Source organism: Vespula vulgaris, chromosome 18 (assembly GCF_905475345.1).
Source record: "Vespula vulgaris chromosome 18, iyVesVulg1.1, whole genome shotgun sequence".
NCBI lineage: Eukaryota > Metazoa > Arthropoda > Insecta > Hymenoptera > Vespidae > Vespula > Vespula vulgaris.
Window position 1 is genome coordinate 2,358,276 of NC_066603.1, and position 17,519 is coordinate 2,375,794.

Sequence of the window (17,519 nt, forward strand, 5' to 3'; positions counted from 1 at the left end):
TTGGTCGTGAAGATTTTATCCGGATAATAAACTCGATTGTACACGATAAATTTTATATGCTTTTCTTCTTTTTTCTTCTTTCTTTTCTTTTTTTTCCTTTTTTGGATCTATCGAACGCAATTTTCATCCATCTTGGTTTCACCTATATTTTTAAAGAGATACGTACGAAGAACGCAATAGAGAAACAAAAAAAAAAGAAAGAAAGAAAGAAAGAAAAAAGAAAAGAAAGGATCCAAGAGAAAATATATTTTATAAACATAAATCTATAGCAACGATATTTTTATACGAATGAGTTTATTGTTGGATAATACGATCATGTTTTTTCGATCGCGTATTATTTCTCTTCTGTTTCGTTTTATTTATACAATTTATATTGCATATACATTACACACACACAATTACACACACATCTTATTTTTTTTAATTATTATAATTTATAATACCACTCGAACGAGTAGAGAAATAGGAGTAAGAAGAGGATGAGGGGATGAGAGATAGATGAAAAGGGATTGTTTGAAAACGATTTTTACGTAGTTTTATTCTTTAGAATCGATTTCTTGCTGCGTTAATCCGGTTATTCTTAGAATAAGAAAATATATATATATATAAAATGAAAGAAATGAAAAAAAAGGAGAAAGATGAGGAGGAGATGAGGACAAGAGAGGGGTAAAAAAGGTAGCAAAAAGAAATGAAATTCATTCTATTCATCGTTTGACTATACGTTGTACTCTATATACGGTAAAAGTGGCTGTCGTAAAAAGGACGTTGTAAATGAAAGAGAACTCAGGTGCGGCCACGACCTCCGGCTATTATCCGGTACGGAATAATTAAAAAATATTGGTCGCTTCTCGTTTAAAGGACGGAAAATTAAAGCTGCGCGTACACACACATATATACAGGTACACACGTATACACATATATACACATATACACAGGTACACTCGTACGCTATGCTCGAACCTTCGCGTTACACGTATAAAGAAAGAGAGAGAGAGAGAGAGAGAGAGAGAGAGTGGTGGGAGATTCTTTTTTTTATTTTTTATTTTTTCTCTTTCTTTTTTTCTTCTTCGCTTACTGAGTCTGGGTCTCGAAGGTTTATCAGAGTAATAGAAGCCATTATTCTTGAGTCTTGCTTCCTTCCGTCTCTCTTTATCTTTTTTATTTCTTCTCTCTCTCTCTCTCTCTTTTTTTTCTCTCTTTTTTTTCTTGTTTAAGAGAAAAAAAAGAAATGTAACGAAACATACACAGATATATATATATATATATATATATACGGAGGTATGTGTCGTGTGTGTGTACACACACACACACACAAACATCTTTCTTTTATTTTTCAAGGATGAAACTACGAGGCAATTTTGCTTAAACTAGTTTGTAATTGGATGAAAGAAAATTTTCTTCTTAGAAGGTTAAAACGTTTTCGAGTAACAGAACAGATAGATAGGAACAAAGGAAGAGAAAGAGAGAGAGAGAGAGAAGAGAGAAGAGAGAGAGAGAATCCTTATAGAAAATCTTTATCAGTCTAAGCAAAGAGATTGTGTGGAAAATAGATAGAAACAGAATGTCTAAGAGAATGATGGGTAATTTAAGAGAAGAATAGAACTAGATTAGAAACAAAATGTATAAAAGAAAAAGAGAGAAATTATATATATATATATTATAGAGGAAGAAAGAGAGAGAGAGAGAAAGAGAGATAACGTCTAAGAAAGAAATAGATAGAGATAGTGTGAGAAAGAGATAAAAACAGAATGTGTAAGAAAAAGATAGAGATCAGATTGATAGATAAATAGATACAAAAAGAGATAGAGAGAAAACGTGTTAGAAAGAGATAGACGAAAATTGTGTAAGAAAGAGACAGAAGCAGATTGTATAAAAGAGAAAAAAGAGGTAGATAAATAAAAAGATAAATAGAAAGAGAAATAGAAAGAGATGGAAACAAAATGTTGAAAAAGAGTAAAATAAGGATAATAAAGATAGAGACGGATACGTGCAATGTATAAATGAGAATGAGAGAGAGAGAAAGAGAGAGAGAGAGAGAGAAGTAAGATAATCTCTTAGAAATTAAGGATAACAATCGTCGTTTGCGAAAAATTTGTTTGAGTTAATGTAAGTTTGTTCGTTGGATAAGACGGATAATAATCTCTTTTAATTAAATCGATAATGTCATCGTCGTCAAAAATTTTGTCAAATTGTAACACAAGTTCGAAAACTCTCGTTTCGAATTGACTTATCGTGAAATCCTCTTTTATCACCTTCGGTCTCGAGTAAACGTCAAATTTAACTAGACTCTCGACGCGATAAACGATTAATCGATTCGTCGAATCCGTAATGAAACGATGCAATTAGTGAGTTTCTCTCTCTCTCTCTCTCTCCCTCTTTCTCTCTCCTATCGTTTTTCGTCACTTCGAGTGTGATACGACGAAATAGCGGATTTTTTAATTATTTGTTTTTTTTTTATTTCTTTTTTAGAAGAGTTTTCTTCCTGCATTTTCTTATTATAAAGAAGAGATTTTTTTTTTATTAATAACTAATATATATATTTTTATTAATAACTAATAAATAACTAACATATTTATTCATTAAATATTTCAATGATCGTTCGAATCGTTTTTCATCGAATCAGTTCTAATAATATAGTATTTCGTAATTTTCTTTTCTTTTTTGTTCTTTCTTTTCCTTTTTCTTATTTTAAATTCCTCCTCTTTCTTTCTCCAGAACAACCCGAAGTAATTACATGCGCGTCATAAAACAAAGTTCTATTAATTTCTCTTTTCTTATTTATCGGAGATAAAGAGATAATTGAGAATGATTAAGTGTAATTAAGAAATAAGTAAATTAAATCGAGCTTTGATAGAACAAAAATGTAGAAGGGATTGGAAAATTTTCTTTTTCCCTTCTTTCTTTTTTTTTTTTTATGCGGAATTAATCAGTCTTCTTTACGAGAAGTTCTTCAACGATAGCTTAAAACGATATTATGCAATATATATATCTAGAAAAAGGACTTGTTGTTACACATTGTACCGATGTGACCTATGTTAAATTTTCACTTCGCGTTTATGGGAAAAAAGAGAGAGGAAGAAAGAGAGAGAGAGAGAGAGAGAGAGAAGCCAGGGCCACGTTTCGATTTTTAGAGAGAGAGAGAGAGAGTCATGTTCGATAGTCTGAGCCCCTGGGTTTGCGAAATAAATTTTAAAAGATCTCAGGCTCTATAGGTACATATATATTTCTAAAATATTTATCGTTGAACGAGAGATGCTGCTGTTACTGCTATTACTGCTGCTGCTGCTGCTGTTGCTATTGCTGATGCAGGGGTTAGTTGCTTGAAATTTTGTTGCGTTACTTCTTTCGGAAAGGTCGTATCAACTCTCTCGTTTCTGTGAAAATATTTTCTTTTCTTTTCTTTTCTTTTTTACAAGAGAAATTTATAGAAAGAGACGGAGAGAGAGAGAGAGGGGGGGGGGGGAGGGTACGATAGTCGTTGAATTTGCAGTTTATTTCTTTATTTTATTTTTTATTATCTTTTTTTAATTTTCTATTTTGTATTTTTTGAGGCATCTTTTTGTACGACATGTACCGAAGGTTACTATGGACTTTGAAAAAAAAAAAAAGCAGTTACACTTCTGGAGATTCTTTCAATTAGTTTTTTTTTTTAAGTTTATTTTATTTACTTTACTTTGATTTTTTTTTTTTTTTTGTAAAATACGAGAGCTCAGTTCTCTTAAAACTAGAACGAGCCTGATAGCAAGGCTAGAAACTCTATTTAATGGGTAATAAATTTTTGTAATCAACTAGAGAAACTTTTTTTGATATATTTTGTAATATATAATATATAAAGTGAGTTTTTAAATAAGAAATGAACAGTAGGCATCGAGATAAATTAAACAGCAAGAGAGAGAGAGAGAGAGAGAGAGAGAGAGAGAGAGAGAGAGAGAGAGAAATGTTAGAAGATAAATTTCTTCAAAATCAAATAAAGTTGAAGGAGATCCGAGGTTCTTCCTTCAACAACCCTCTACCTCTCCATCCCTTCTACCCAGTCTCCTACCCCTTCACCTCGCCATTGGTTTTTGGACCACCACACTTCCATTACTCTCGTAATTACAGTGCGAGATTGCGACTTCGCTCGAGGATCAAGGGAAAATTCGTTTCGGCACGTTAGTTTACAAGCTTTACCCCCCTAGCCCACAAGCCCTAACCTAAAATCATCCCTTCGTACTATTTTTTAATTAAACGTTCGGACGTTAGAAAATATATCGAAACGATCTATTTTATTTTATTTTGTTTTGTGAAGTCAATGAAATCAATAATTTTTATTGGGAAAGAAAAATGGTTAATTAGTGTCAATTTCTTTTTTTTTTTTTTCAATCCTTCACTTAACGAGATTAGAAATAAGAAACGATAATCGACGACGGATTCGACGATTTTTATTATTTCATTTTTCAAAATTACTTTATCAAATCTCTCGAAAAGATAAATATCAAAGTGTCTTGACAGGTTGAAGAAGATGCGTAGGCACACGAAAAGAATAAAGAACTCTATTTTCTTTTGTTACCCTCCTGTTATCCTCCCACTAACATTTCCACCCCCAACACCCTTTACTGTGATCCACCTCTTACTTTCTGCTTATCTCGATCGGCGATAACGAGCTTGGGGTAGCTTTAAAGGGAAAAAAGATGAGAGCTTTTTTCTCACTCGATAAAGTTTTATATATATATATATATATATATATATATATATATATATATACACACATATATATAACAGTACAATATATTATATAAGGATTAGGACAGAGTGAAATAGAGAGATAGAAAGACAGAAAATAATCGTTTTCAATATTCAGAGATCATTCAGTATAATGTAAATGACATTGATATTTTTCAATCGAATAAAGTCTTCCCTTTTTTTTTACTTTATCGATTATTGTTTATATTTATTTGTTTGTTTGTTTATACTTATATATATATATATATATGTACAGGATGCCCCACGTAAAATATAGTATAGTTTATTTCAATGGATCATTCATATATATTTAATATAGATATTTACAATGAGAAAGTTTTTGTTTGAAAGGAAAAAAAAAGGAGAGTTCTGTAATTAATTAATTGGTTTGTCAATTCATTAATTAATTAAAACCTGTCGTACATGTTTACTTTATATATGGTGTGCATATATGTGTCTGTGTGTGTGTTATAATATACACGGAGTGGTCCGTGGTAAAGTATTAAAAAATATTTAAATTGAGATTTTATTTTTGTATAAATTTAATGATCAATTAAGTGATCGTTTAATTGGAACAAAAAAAAAATGAGAATAATAATAATCGATTATTAAAAGTCTTCTCTTATTTATATATACCTTTATATATATATATATAAAGAGTAATAAAAAAACAATGTGAATATTGTCACTTTTATATAGAATAGTTCGTAACACAATTTATACGGGACATTATGTATATCCTGATTAACTGCACTTTTCTCGTTTTCTTTTCCTCTTTTTCTTTTTGAAAAATATAACGAACTTTATGTATCATAAAAAAAAAAAATAGAACGAAGCGAAATTAATTCCTTTTATAAAATTCCGAGTATAAAATCTTTTCCTTAGGAAAATACGAAAATGAGGAAAATATTTGTCGAGAGGTAAATAGAAAAAGACATCGCATTACACACACACACACACACACACACACACACACACACACACACACACACACACACACACACAAATATATATATATATATATGTATGTATACATATCTCGCTTTATTAATAAGGAAGTTCTCTGTTCTGTTCGTAAACAGGAAGAGAGTCGACAGAGAGTATGGTCGTTGAACGCGAGAAGTATAATTTTCAAATACTAGCTATTTCACTCGTTCGTTCATCTTTCTCGTCGTCACGCTTTTTACGAAATTATACGAAAGAGAAAGAGAAAGAAAGATACAGAAAGAGAGAGAAAGAGAGAGAGAGAGAGAGAGAGAGAGACCGTGAGAAACGAGCTTCTCCGAGGAATCGCATTACAATTGGCTAATTAAACTTTGCAGTAGACGTATGCTAATCGACGTAATAAGCGTAACAGAAGGCGAAGTAGTACGCCTGCTAGCTATAAATCATTTGCTATAACGTATCATATATATAGGTCTCTACGTATAATATATACAGATACATAAATATACACATACAAGGAACATATGTATCGATATAGATACAGCGATATATAAATCGTTCGATTTCTGATCCTGATTAGAAGCGATTTAATGTGAAATAGTTTCCTTAGAAAATAATCTTGTGAAAGTTATGATCGGGTTATTACATTGGTACTGAATTCTATTTCTATTTTTTCATTTTTTCTTTTTTATTTTCTATTTTCTTTTTCTTCTTCTATTTCCACTTCCACTTCTCCTCTCCCCTTTTTCTTCTCTTCCATTCTCGCTTCACGATACATTTTTCACATAGATCGATTCGTTTATCTCTGTTAATATTACTGTTACTTTTAAATCATCCACTTTCTCCGTAAGGTGCACAAAAGTTTTCTCTCTCTTTCTCTCTTTCTCTCTTTCTTTATCTATGTATCTATCAATTGATGTATCTCTCTATCTCTCATAGAGAAATTATATATATATATATATAAATTTATTTAAATAAAGAAAAGTTTGTATATAAAAAATTCTAAAAACGTTTCTATCGTATCGAAACTATCGAAAAGAGAGACGGACGATTATTTTCGATTATCTTAAAATCTCACTCTCTATCTATCTATACATCCATCCATCCATCCATCCATCCATCCATCCATCCATTCATCCATCCATCTATTTCTCTCATTCTATTTTCAACAAACAAAAAGAAAAAGAGAGAGAAAAGAAATTATACAAAAATCCGAAGTATCTTCTTATCATATCAACATTAACGAAAAACAGAAAAGGAAGGAGAAAGAGACAATTATGCTCGATTACGTTAGAGGATTGAAAGAGTTTAAATAAAAAAGAAGAAAAAGAAAAAAAAAAGAAAAAAAATTCACTTCTTGACGTAGATCGATCGACTCGACGAGAAGAGAGAGAGAAAAAAAATCTCTCTCTCTCTCTCTCTCTCTCTCTCTCTCTCTCTCTCTCTCTCTCTCTCTCTCTCTTAAATAAGATAGCACGACGGAAGAGTGAAAAATAAGGAGTAGAAGATGAAGAGGAATAGGAAAAGAGGTAAAGGATGGGGTGAGGAGTGAAGGGTGAAGAATGCTGGAGTAAGAGAGGGTGGAAGAGTGGGTGAGAGTGGGTGGTAGAGGGTGGTAGGAGGTGGTAGGGGGTGAAGAGAGACACGAAGAAGCGTTATTGATTTGCCGACGACGACACGGGAAAGTTAACTCGGGTTCACTTCCTGTGACACCCTCCTATCAGAGAGTCTCAGCACCCCCATATTATCCTCCCTCATTTCCTCAACAGGATATGCTTCTCGTGTATCCTTTTTCTAGACGCACACGCACACGCACTTTTATATATATATATATAAATTTTTTTGTGTATACTTGACGCACCTTGTTCGTCTTCTTTCTTTCTTCCTTTTTTTTTATTTCTTTATTTTTTTTTCATTTTTTTTTGTATTTATTTTTTATTTCTTTTCCTTTTTTTCTTTTTGGCAAGGGAGAGTTTCCCTCCCTAATATGTTCCATACGACAGTGAACGTCTTTTTTTTCTTTTTTTTTTTTTTTTTTTGAGGGGGTCTTAAACGACCGTCGAACACCATAATATATATGTGGGCTTTAACGACCCTCATATCGATGTATCGTATTTCCATTTTCATTGGCAAACTCGAGAAGGTAAAAGTTCTTCCTCCTTTGTAGAATATAAGTTTTCTCGACGTATTGAATTCTTTTTATTAGGAAGTCATGTACGTGATCGGTTTTATTTACTTATTTATTTATTTATTTATTTATTTATTTATTTATTTTGTTTTTTTCTTTCTTTGTACTTCGAGATGTTTTTTCTTTTTTGTCTTTGTTTTTTTTTTTTCGTTTTTGCTTTCTATTTCGTGTTTTGTAATTTTATTTCAAATATTTTATTTGAAAGATGTTAAAATTGGTTGACCATTATCGCTAGGTCGTTGTATATGTATGACATGTTATGTATATAACATGGTATTAGAAAAATTATTTGAATCGAAAGAAAGTCGTGATGATTTTTTATCCTCCAATGTTCCAATAATTTTCATTAGAAAACTATTGGAAGTAGGTACTTCTTTTTTCTTTTCTTTTTGTTTTTTTTAAATTTAGAGGGATATTGAACAAATAGTTTGGGTAGTTCACAGAAAGCTGGAAATTTATTCAGATCATCCGTTCGAGTTATTTTGATTAGAAAAGTAATAGAATGTAAATTAATTTTCTTTATTAATGACGTCGAGAGATATCAAAGGGAATAGTTCGAATGAAAAGTTGGAAATTTATTTAAAATTTTATTAGGGATTTATTATTAAAAACTTTTATTTCTCAAACGTTCGAATAATTTTTATTTGCTGGAGTATGCAGAAAAAAAACTTATTGCGAGAACCGTAATTTCCTTTTTTTTTCTCTCTCTCTCTCTCTCTATATCTCTGAAACTTTTTCTCATCTTTAATTTCTAATAGTGGAAAATAATCTAAATTGTAGTAATACTCTTTAAATTAATTGTTGAATTTATAAATCCTTAAAAAAAAAAAAAGAAAAAGAAAAAGAAAAGAATACAATAACTCTCGCATTTCAATAAACCAATAAAAATATTAGATAAATAAACATTCGTGTGATTTACGTCGTGTATCAAACGTCGTATAATTAATTCTATTAGACTTTCTAAAAAAAAATAATCGTAGCTTCGTTCCTGTGTTTAACGAAGATACTCTAATAATATCAAACGATCAAGAAACTTTCCAAGACATCTCTCTCTCTCACTCACCCACTCACTCTCTCACTATCTGACATAACTCGATTTTATCCTCGTCGAATCTAAAAAAAGAAAGAAAGAAAAAATCTATGACATCAAATTTCTCAATCTAACAACAAATAATAAATCAGCAGATGATTGAGATATTAAAAAAAAAAACATTTCTTAGACGATCCTTACAAATCTCTTAAATTTTTACGAATACATAATAATTCATAAAGAAACGAAATTAAACAAGACCTTGCAATGTTACAATCAGATAAAAAAGAAAAATAATTCAAACCCCGATAGTAATATCTCCTTCAAAAGAATAATTTCTTTAAAATCACCTTGAAATTTTTACTACCTCTCAGCTCTTATAACAAACCTAACGAAAAAAAAAAAAGAAAAAGAAAAAAAGAAAGAAAGAAAGAAAAAGGAAAGAAAAAGCAGAAAAAAATATCAATCAGCGAAAAAATTGTTGATCTCTTTTTTCTCACGTCGAGTCCCAAGAAAAGAATCATAGTCGTTTGGCGAAACGATAGGGCTAAGTGATAAAAGGTATTAAGGGTGCAACGAACTGTGCGTTGCGATGATGGTAGAAGGGATAGCAGAGGTAGAAAGGGTAGAAAGAGTAGAAGGGGTAGAAGGGGTAGAAGGAAAGAGGGTTTAGAAAAAACGAAGAACGAAAAAGAAAAAAAAAAGAAGAAGAAAAAGAAGAAGGTGAGGCCGTTCAAAGTCGACTCGCAATTTCTCGGTGTTACCAACCTTTCACCTCAACTACCTCCCCCTATACAACTCCAACCCCCATTGCACAGGCAGCCCCTCTTTCTATCTCTCTCTTTCTATCTTTCATTCTCACTCTCACTCTCGCTTGCTCGGTTTCTATATCGAGAGGGTGTGTCTCGTGTCAACGACGATAGCTGACGTTTCACAAGAGGGTTGAAAATATATCTCAGATAAAACGCAATTGCACGTGCTATGAATAGAAAAAAAAATGTTCGTAATAGTATTATGTGTGTGTGTGTGTGTGCGCGCGTGTGCACGTGTGAGTGTGATGTGTAGAAATAGAGAGAGAGGGGGGAGAGGGGGAGAGTTTTGTATTATATAAAATATTTATCGATCGCATTGTTATGCATTATTTTTCATGACGGGTTATCTTTTTTTTCTTTTTTTTTTCTTTTTTACTTTCTTTCTTTTCTTTTTCTCTATCTTTCTTTCTTATTTTTTTTTTTTTAATCTTACAATTTGTCATCGTCCGGAATATTGCATTCATTGTTTTGTATTTTTCTTTTTTCTTTTTTTTTTCGTATATATATATATATTTTTTTTTTTTTGGTATCGACTTTTCATTCGAAGTAATAATTCGATTAAATATTTTCTTCCTTCATTCTTATTATTTCTTTCGATCGAATGTTTTTTTCTTTCTTTCTTCCTTCCTTTTTATTTTTTATTTTATTTTATTTATTTATTTATTTATTTTTTTTTTTTTACAACGTAATTAATTCTTGTACGATCGCACGTTTTAAACTTCGTAAGAACGAATGGTTCTACAATCTTCTAAATATATTTCGATATAATAATAAACAAATCGCTGATCTCTCGTGAGTAGTATTTGAAAAAAATTATAATGATCGATGCGATTGACATTCAACGTCAAAGTTTTCTTAGAGATATTCGGGAGAATAACAGAACTTCTTTTTTTTTTATTTTTTAAGATAAATAATTATTACAAACATCTATCTATCTATCTATCTATCTATCTATCTATATTTCATTTTGCTGATAATTTGAAGAGTTTATTTATGACGTCAATAATAATGACGTCATCCAACTACGAAGTCAAAAGATTTCTCTTTCTCTCTCTCTCTTTCTTTAATGGAAATTCGAATTGGATATTTTATTCGAAAGATGATTGAAATTTCAAATGGTTGACCGGACTCGAAGGTAAAGCTCTCTCAATCGTTAGAGCTTTTGCTCGTGCACGGTTTCTTCTACTACTCGTGCCACAGGTGTGTGCTTTTCGTCGATATGCCACTTGGAAAGCCCTTCGACGTGAAGCTTTAGTTTCTTCGTTCTATATATAACCACGAGTTCGTCTCTCTTTGCTCCTCTTATCATCTCAGCTATATCTAAGTGTCCTATATAACACCCTTGTTGTGCTGCGAGAAAACGACAAAAGATTTTTCTTTTTTTCTTTCTTTCTTTCTTTTTCTTTCTTTTTTCTCCCACTTTTCCCCCTTTTTTCTTCTCGAACAATTCGTACAAATTTCCAATAACAGTTTTCGTTTCGTTCCTTCTTTCCTCTTTTTTTGTTATCTATCTATCTATCTATCTATCTATCCATCTATTGATTTTTCTGTTTCCTTTTCTTCTTTTTTTTTTCTTTTTAGTTTTCTTTTTATATAAAATTATTTTAGTTCCATTTTTCTCTTAAATAAATCGAAGAATAATACGTGATAATATTATAATTCTCACTCGACGATGAAACAAGTTTGAATTTTTTTTTTTACTTATTATTTGATTCTTTTGAATTATCTTCTTCTTTTTTTAATTCCTATTTTTTTTTGTGATTGATATTAGATTGATATTAATGATATTATCGAGTGATACTATAATTTATTATACGTATGTCACGTAATATAAAAATTTGATGGGAACCGATCTCCTACGACGACGACGACGACGACGACGACGACGACGATGATGACAACGACGACTTTTAAAGGAACGATAATTACTTGATGGTCTTAATTGAAATCCTACTTGAGGAGAGCACTCCACGCTCGTTTCTGAAATTGTTAACTTCCGTTCTTCTCCCTATCGTATCCTGTTCGTTCGTGGTGTCTCTCCTGCTGACATCTTCGAATTGGACTTTGGTAATACGAATGATTGTTCTTCGTGGAATATCTATTAAATATATTTTAAAGAGAATATCAAGTAATTAAAAAAAAATAATAATAAAACAAAGTAACATTATTTAAAACGATAGTGGATATTGATATATAATTGATAATATAATTAATTAATCAATAATGAAAATGTAAATATAATAATTATTATATATATATAATTGGATTAGTATATATTGTGTATATATATATATATTATATATTTAATAACACAATAACAAATTATATTAGTAAAGAAAGAATAAAATGAACGATTGTAAATTGAGTAAGAATCTTGTCGAAATTTTCACAGAGTACAGCAACGAAAAGTGCGACATTTTAGACTGATTATAATTTTTGTTTTTCGGCCTGTAAAATTATAAAAATATAGTTTAGAAACTATATTTGATTAATCCAATATATTCTTATTTATTATATCGATTAGATGATCTTATCGTTTTGGACTTTCACGATAAATATAAATCGTAAGATTTTGGAGAGACTAATAATACTACTTATACATCTAGAGAGAGAAAGAGAAAGATAGAGAAAAAGAGAGAGAGAATAGCGTGCGAATCATATGACCCACCCACATTACGATAGAATTTAACGAGCCGTCGTATAACGGTCGCTTAACGATGATTCAGAGACCGGTCAAATGGTGCTTGAACTATCTCTCTCTCTCTCTCTCTCTCTCTCTCTCTCTATATATATATATATATGTAGGTACGTACGTACGTACGTACATATGTATGTATGTATGTATGTATGTATGTATGTATGTATGTATGTATGTATGTATGTATGTATGTATGTATGTATGTATGTATGTATGTATGTATGTATGTATGTATGTATGTATGTATGTATGTATGTATGTATGTATGTATGTATGTATGTATGTATGTATGTATGTATGTATGTATGTATGTATGTATGTATGTATGTATGTATGTATGTATGTATGTATGTCTCTCTCTTTTAGTGTCTCTCCCTCACAATCTCTCTTTCTATCCGTTCTTCCATCTTTTTTTTTGATCTTTTTTTTTTTATCGTTCCGTATAGGGCGGATCCAAAAGTTTTTCAAAGACCTCAGAAATCAATTAGTTTTTTCTTTTCGTAATATTTTTTTCTTTTTCTCATTTCTTTTTTCTCTTCTTCTTTCTTTTTTTCTTTCTTTTTCTCTTCTTCTCTTTCTTGGCTCATCCAATAATATCGCAGTTTAAATGGTTAAGCTTGCAGTAGTTTGCAGTTTTACGATCTGCCAAAAAAAGAATTCGGTCTAAAATGATCTCGGAAATGGAGTAATTGATGTTTTTAAAAATAAATCTAAGGATCTTTGGCCTATCTCTCTCTCTCTCTCTCTTTTTCTCTGTGTATTTTTGAATATTGTTCTTACCACTTTTTAGTACGTAGTTCTGTCCTTTTTTTTTGTTTTTTTTGTTTTTTTTTTTTTTTTTAATATGTGTATGTAATTTTACATAGCTTTTTTAATGAGCACACATACGTATATTATTTTTGTTAATATCTTTTTTATTTTTTCTTTATTCTTCTTTTTTTGTCGAATAAATTAGCTCGTTTACGTCGAATCTGTCTTCTTCTTTCTTTCTTTCTTTTTTTCGTATACAATTAAAACTAAATTCGAGTATTTATAAAATAATTATATGAAAATGATAATGAAAAAGAGTGTTTGTGTGAGAGATAGAGATAGAGATAGAGATAGGAAGAGCGTAAAAAGATTTTATTTATATAAATTCATTTTTTTTAATATTGTTTTTAATCCTTTATTTTTTTTTTTTACTTATCAATTTATTTCGTTTCCTTTTAATTTTATATTTTGTATACGTGTCAGTGATAGCATCATAAGTACTTCATTTTTATTATCTTACTAATGAATGAATGAATGAATGAATGAATGAATGAATGAATGAATGAATGAATGAATTAATTAATTAATTAATTATTTAATCGATTGATCAATTGATTAATGACATAATGAATTAATTTATTAATTAATTTACTAATAGAATCGTATTGTTATCATCGCAAATCGTAATGATTCATTATACTCACGATATAAATATATCAATTTTATTCGTTAATTTATCAAAGCATCTTGTATATCATGCTCCGATTAATTCCGTAATTAATAAATTATACGTCACTGATTAATCGTAACAACATTTGTAATCATCGTAATCCCTTTATATTCTCTTTATTCAAAAAGTCTTGAATTATTCTAATTATCTCGTCGCTAAAAAGTCATCGATAAATTTTCATTAAAATTTTTCTCATTAAATGTTCTTTCTTTCTTTCTTTCTTTCTTTCTTTTTTTCTTTCTTGTTGACTTTAAACAAAGATACAAAACGTAAAAAGGAAAAAAACAAAAGAAAAGAGAAGAGAAGTATAATGATAAAAAGAAAAGAAAGAAAGAAAGAAGAAAGAAACGTGAAATTTAACTTTCGTCTGCCTGTCTCGGTACTCCAGTCGACTCGACTTTTTTCCTCTTCGATGCTCTTGAAACATCGTAGTTGTAAACATTGAAAGAGAAAACAAAAAGAGAAAAAGAAAGAAAGAAGGAAAGAAAGAAAGAAAGAGAGAGAGTCGAAGTTGAAAACAAAGGTGAGCTTTGGTCTATGTAGTTTTCGCTTTGGTTTTTAATACAAACCAAACGTTAGTCTCCAGTCTGATTTCGCCATTTCTTTCTATTCTTCTCTCTCTCTCTCTCTCTTTCTCTGTCTGTCTGTCCGTCTATCTGTCTATCTGTCTCCGTCTATTTTTTTCTTTTTTCGATTTGTTTTTATTCTTTCCTGTTCCTCTTTTTCTTTTATCGTCATCGTCTAACGCACATGTGAAAACGCACTTTTGAATCGAATCTGTCATTGGTGGTTAACATTGAAAGCTCCGAAAGCATTAGACAAGCAAGACTGACGTTATTACGAAACCGCATTGTAATTATCGCACGTTCAACTTAATTAAAGGATTGATTGTATGTGTGAAAAATAGTATGTGTGTATACGTGTGTGTGTGTACTTAGATCGGTCGAGAGAATGTTTGCGAATGACATTTAAATGGCTCTGAATGGATCACTGATATTTTTATAAGGTCGTGATAATATTTTGTTAATTTGTTGATTGGGTGGTTAATCTTTCTTTTTTCTTTTTTCAAAAACAGAAAAAGAGAGAGAGGGAGGGAGGTCTGTAAGAATCTACAGGTAATTAGAATTGATCGAAAATAAGTAGTTTTGTTATTTATCGGTATTACTTTATTAAATAATCAATTGATTAATCAAGGCTGAAGTGTTGATATTTCTAAAAAGAAAAGAAAAAAAAAAATTGTTGAACTTTCGTCGTGTAGATTCTTTTTTTTTCTTTTTTTTTCTTTTTTCTTTTTTTTTTTAATTCTATATCATCACTGCATGAATTATCGGAGATCAGAGCTAATCATAGTGCGGTTCTTTTTATTTATCGATCACATTTGCTTCATTGATTAATTCGTTTATTAATGAAGATCAAGTGTTTCGTACTTCGAAAATTATATTCTACGTGAATATATTTTATCATGTAGATTTTTTGCTTTTTCCTAAATCTTTTCGTATAAATCATTTCTAATAAATTAGAGCTAATCGCAGCGCGGGCTTTTTATTTATGGATTACGTTTACTTCATTGATTAATTCGTTTATTAATGAAGATCAAGTGTTTCATACTTTGGAAATTATATTCTACGTGAATATTTTTTATCGCGTAGATCTCTTTTTTCTTTTTCTTTTCTTTTTTCTTTTTCTTTTTTTTTCTAAATATCGTCCGTATCATGAATGGTCGATAAATTAGGGCTAATCGCAGTGCAGGCTTTTTATTTATCGATTACGTTTACTTCATTGATTAATTCGTTTATTCATTCGTTTATTAATGAAGATCAAGTGTTTCATACTTCGAAAATAATATTCTAAGTCGATATTTTATCGCATAGATATTTCCTTTTTTATTTTTAATTCTAAATCATCCGTATGAATCATCCGTATGATTAGGACTAATCAACCAATGGAATTTTTTGCATATCGAATATGCCCGCAAATGTATTTCCATTAATGAATTATTCTCTTGCTTTTGATTACTTTTCGTTGCTATCGAAAAAAAATGAAAAAAAAAAGAAAGTAAGAAAGAAAGAAAGAAAAAAAAAAGATAAGAGAGAAAGAAAGGAAATAGAACGATAATACCGACGGTGAAAGAGAAAAGCAAAAAAAGAAAAAAAAAGAAAAAAGAAAAAAAAAACATATTAAAAGTGAAAAGTTTAAAGATACAACAAGTAACGCGAGCGTACCATCCAACCTTTTTCTAAAATCGACCTTTGAACCTTTGCTAATTCAACCTTTCAACTTTTTCTTACATTCCCTTATTCCTCGTCCTTCTCACCTTCCCTTGATTACGTAAAACATGCGTTTTAACACTCACGACGTCCGCTTTGCTTTCACTCCTTACAACTTATACTTATGTGACGATCATACGTACACACATATACGTACATATTTGTATCCTCTTCCTCCTCCTCCTCCTCCTCCTTCTCCTCCTCCTACTTCTCTTGTTCGTTGATTTCCATTTTCGCGAAGCGTATCGAGGCGGAACTATCGGTTTAACGATCCTACCAGCCACGGAATCGATTTTACGTTTCGATTAATTCCAGAACGAAGTATCTACGAGTACACTGACCCTTTCGATGTATATATGTCTCTCTCTCTCTCTATCTCTCTCTCTCTCTCTTGATTTCTATACATATGTGTATGTATGTACGTATAGGTAAGATATATATTGTATTTGTGGTGGCCGAGGATCATCCTCCTCACGCTTCACTTTACTAGATGGTAAAGGTTGGAGGGAGGTGGTTGAGGGAAAGGCCTGGTTTGTTCGAGCTCGTACGAAACCCTCCTCCTCCTCCTCCACCTCCTCCTCTTCTTCATCCTTCTCATCCTCCTCATCCTCCTCCTGGTCGTCGTCGTAACTTTGCGCTCGTAAACTTCCACTACGAAACGAGCGGTACTTCCGGAAAGGCTCGACTCCGTCATGCTAGCTAGAGTTTTGTTTCTCTCTCTCTCTCTCTCTCTCTCTTTTTCTCTCATGCTCCATATATATATATATATATATATATCACTCTCTCTCACTCTTACATTCTGTTTCATTGATGGCTATGTTACTACTCTCTAGTTGTATGTCCACCCTACGTTTTCTTGTTTATGACCATATCAACCAGAGAGAGAGAGAGAGAGAGAGAGAAAGTTTCCAACGATTTTCCTTTTCGTTTACGACTCACATCCTATTGCCCTTTTCCTCATAACTTGGATCTTTTTATGATTCTTTTTTTATTTTCTTCTCTTTTTATTTTTTTCTTTTTATTCTATCTCTTTCTCTTTCACTGTCGCTTATGTCTATCTCCATCTCTCTTTTTCTCGTTCTTTATTTATTAGTTTATGGGACGAGTGATATATACTACAAGGCTCGTTTTAATTGCGTTTCCCTCTTTTTATTTGTTGTATTTTTTTTTTTTTCAAGGAGTACATTCTATTCGATTGTAAAATTGCGGAGACCAGTTATTTGTAAAATAGAAAAGAAATGTAAAATTTATACATTTACAAAGGTCAATTTAGAAAATAATACATTGTAAAATTGATTTGAAAGTGTTTATTTGTACATTCGTTCGTTCTTCTTTTTATTTATTTACTTTTTTTGTTTGTTTGTATCTCAAGGATTA

At 30.8% G+C, this 17,519-nt stretch overlaps 1 protein-coding gene across 9 annotated transcripts in view; it reads left to right on the forward strand.

Annotated features, from left to right (window-relative positions):
• LOC127070395 (brain tumor protein) overlaps window positions 1-17,519 on the forward strand; it is a 169,789-nt gene that overhangs the window by 103,065 nt on the left and 49,205 nt on the right. The window lies entirely within an intron of this gene.